The following is a 3,939-nucleotide window of genomic DNA, read 5'->3' on the forward strand; positions in this document are numbered from 1 at the left end:
AAGCATGTGAGCAATCTCAGCCATGGGATTAACAGCCTGGCCTTTGACTACACATGCTTATCTTATCCCCTTAGATTGATTTCGAAAATGCTTCTTCCTTTTGTATATATCTGATGTAAACTCTCTCATAATTAATTAATGGAGTTTTGAGTCTCTCTCTCTAGTCTCTCTCTTGTTCTTAATCTCCAATCTCTTTAATTCTCAGATTAAACTTAATCACTCTTTAAATCACAAAATCTAATACTTTCTACTTGGGACTGGTTTTGGCGACTTGAAAGGGAGGAAAGGAGGTGACTCAGCCATGGTGGGTTCAAGAGGATGGTTCATGAAAGAAGAAGGGGTGTGATACGACACCAAGAGCTCAACATCTGGCCATGAACCATGGAGATTCAAGGAACTAGTAAAAGTTCCTTGGCTGTAAGCTGGATCTCTTTCCCTCTTTATTAAAAGCTTGAGTATAGAAATGTTGAGGTGGTGTGGTGATTGATGTGCTGTGTATATCCCAGGATGCTTTATGAGACTTGTTTGGTGTTCTTGATGATATATGCCATGCTGTGAGTCTTGAATGTGTTGCTAGGATGCTAGATGATATTGTCTCATCCGCTGGTTGCACTCATGAGGTCTAAAAGGGTTGTTAAGGTGTTTTGCATTATCATTCGGTTGCTACCTTAAGATTGAAACATCTAGATTAATGTCTAAGATGGTGGTTAAGGTGGTTAACTATTATTGCCTAAATACTATGGGTTTGATCATTGATCATACATAAGTATTTAGAGAATGTGCTTGCATAGATTAGGACTTGATATTATCATGATTCTGTCTGTTGCATTGACTTGCGTATTTCCATAGCTCAAATCGCCATGAATATGTTGTAGGAATGAGTAGAATATCTCAACTGATTACATCATGATTGATAAGCTGTTTTGCATACATAAGCATGTCTCATACTGTCTATGTTCAATCCTAGTATTGTCTGATCTCTTCTTGCATTCATAAATAGAAACTGATTAAGGTTATTGCATATTGTCATATTGTTGCTGCCTTAGGTTGATACCTTAGATTCAAATCTAAATTGTAGTTAAGGCAGAAGTTATTGCCTAAGTAGCTCGTCTTGAATCTGATTTGATCTTGCTTGTACTTAGAGAGATTGCTTGCAAAGATGTGAATGTGATAATGCTTGTTTCAATCTGTTGCATAGCCTGTTACATTGGAGATCAAACTTGATATTGGTCAAGGATTGATCCCAATGCTTGTGTCTTATCTTTGCTGGAGTTTGATTGATGTTTCAGGTTCACATGATGTGCTCTTTGTTCATCATCAATCTTAGTAAAAGAGGAAGACTTTACCCATTGGGAATGGTCGCTGGGGTGTATGTGGATACACAAGGCGAATGGTCATCACCTAAGTCTAGAGGAGACTGGTGACCAAAAGGCATTGGAGATAAAGGGAAGGGTTGATCAGTGGTTGAAGCGCAATCCATGAGATGTTGCGCTCCTGATCTTAAGGCTCATTGAGGCTCACTTCAAGCTTGGACCCATACTATATCCAAGCTTGAGAAGCAAAGTGAGCCACCTGATGATCCTGTTGCTCAATGACCTGTATTACTCAAGGTCATTACAAGTTGATCATGGAGTGGTTCTGCCGAAGTAGAGGGAAGAAGAAGGTCACTCAACAAGGCGTGTGAGGTGCTTGGAGAATTGGCTGAGGTATCTCCTCAATGGAATGATGATGTGGTGGAGGTTCAAGCATCAAGTCCAAAGGAGATGGAGGTGCTTTCCACAAGACTTATCATGGAGTTATCATGCGCTCACCAACAAGCTTAGACCTTCCCTATACTTGGTCTCAAGCCTGAAGAGGAGTGTGGATGAGCTTGCATGATAAGAGAAGGAGCTGTCAAGCTCACCATTTATACAAGGGAGTAAACCTGATCTTTATCTCTTTCTATACAAGCATGATAGGTTTATCTCTTGAAAGTGTCTTGCATCAATTAGGTGCTGTCTAAGTTATTGCATTCATGCATTGAACTGTCGGATTGATCATGCATTGTTACCCTTGTCTAGATTGTGCTTGTCCTTGATCTTTTGTTTGCCTATTTCAGAATTAATATTTTGTTGAGGCATTGGTGATCAAACAAGATGTGTGATCTTGCTTTGGTCCCAATAGGATGATTTAATTTTGCATTGTGTTGTGGTGGTTTTAGGCACACAAGCAGTGATACAAGTAACTCACCAACAACCAAGAATGTAAAGACAAAGGTCTTTTGCCATTGCATATCATCACTAGGACATGTCAGTCCTCACTCTACAGGAAGTGTAGTGTGATTGATTATGCAATGAGAAATGGCTATTGCATAATACCATTAGGACATGTCTAGTCCTTAGTCTACAGGAAGTGTAGCATGGGACATTATGCAATAAGAAGGGTGACTTGTGAGGCTCTCTATGGTGATTCAAACACCCTAGTTCCTGGTATAAGGAAGAGAGCAGCTCACAAGACCGAGACCATCACCACAGTCTGTTGAGACCGTGGTCTAAGGCCATGAAAGTGCTTACACCCACACAAGCTTAGTTCCAAATCAAAGTCTCGGAAACTAAGCTTGAGGGGGGAATGTTAAATAAGCAAGGTTCATGGCCTGATAGGTCTTTGCAAAGGCTTCTAAGAAGAACCATCAACCGGGCCAAGTCAGTGGCGTGTCTAGGCAAGAGGCTGTTCAGAGCAGTCTTGGCAAGTGAGGAGGAAGGCTCTCCATGAATGCGGCTTCAATGAGAGGTGGCTGAGGAGAAGCTGATAGACCCATTTAGTCATCCAACAAGTTGATGGTGCCAAGAAGATGATGCATTGGCCGAGTGGGAAACTCACCAAAAATAAAAAGGGAAGTCTACTTATCATGTTACTCAAGATGATAGACTTATCTCCTTAAAATTCATTGAATTAATGCAGCTTAGTCTGAAAAGATAAGCCTATGTACTTGGATTTCTCTCCTAAAGAACTGAGGCACTGCGTTCATATTGAATCAGGTACTTGTGATCCTGATAAGCAACCTTTAGGAGATGGATGTGATATCTACAGAGACTACTTGAGGGAGGATCAAGTGGAGAGTCAAGTTGTATCAGTCCCTAAGATGAGCCGGTACAAAGGAATGTGTACAAGTGGAGGATGCATATACTCATAGAAAGCTCCTCACCAAAACAAAAAGGGAAGTGCCCCTTAGTCTGTTTCAGTTCAATTCATTCTTCTATTAAGTGCTTAAGCTTGAGAAAGTTACTAGAAATGAATTGATTGAACTGTGATTATACTGAAAAAGATTGATTGAATTATGTGCATCAACTGTGATGCAGGATATTCAAATTCTTAGTTCTTGATAAGTACTGATGCACCTTTGGAATGTGTATTAGGTACCTTTGCTTGGCGCCTCACTAAACAGCTCCAGGTCATCTCTTAGCTTCTCCAAAGAGGCTGTGAAGCCTGTTGAGAGGGGGAGATTCCAAACCTGGTTGATGAAGAGGGCAGGAAGTGTGTGAAGTGTTGATCAGCCTCACTGGTGTTTTGAAGATGATCTGGTCGTGTCCTAGCTTCTCTAAGATGGCTGTGAAGTCAGTTGAGATGGGGAGACTTCAAACCGGTCCCATGAAGAGGTGAAGCTGAAGTATGAAGTGTGCGCAAAGCTGTGAAGAGTTGCTGCACCTATTAGGCCGTGATCCAGAGCTTCTTGTGTCCAACCACATTGGTTCTAAGGCACAAGAGCTCACTGGCCAATCCCTAGGCTTTGAAGAGCTCTACTCTTTTTCCCTTGCAAGGTTTTGTCCCAATGGGTTTTCCTTGTAAGGTTTTTTAATGAGGGAGACTCTTCAGAGTTCCAAGCTTGGCTTAGGATCTCCTAAAGTCAAGCTTGAGGGGGAGTGTTGAACTGAAGAGAAGATAGAGCTTGTACAATAATAG

Source organism: Brassica napus, unplaced genomic scaffold (genome assembly GCF_020379485.1).
Source record: "Brassica napus cultivar Da-Ae unplaced genomic scaffold, Da-Ae ScsIHWf_478;HRSCAF=730, whole genome shotgun sequence".
NCBI classification, from domain to species: Eukaryota; Viridiplantae; Streptophyta; class Magnoliopsida; order Brassicales; family Brassicaceae; genus Brassica; species Brassica napus.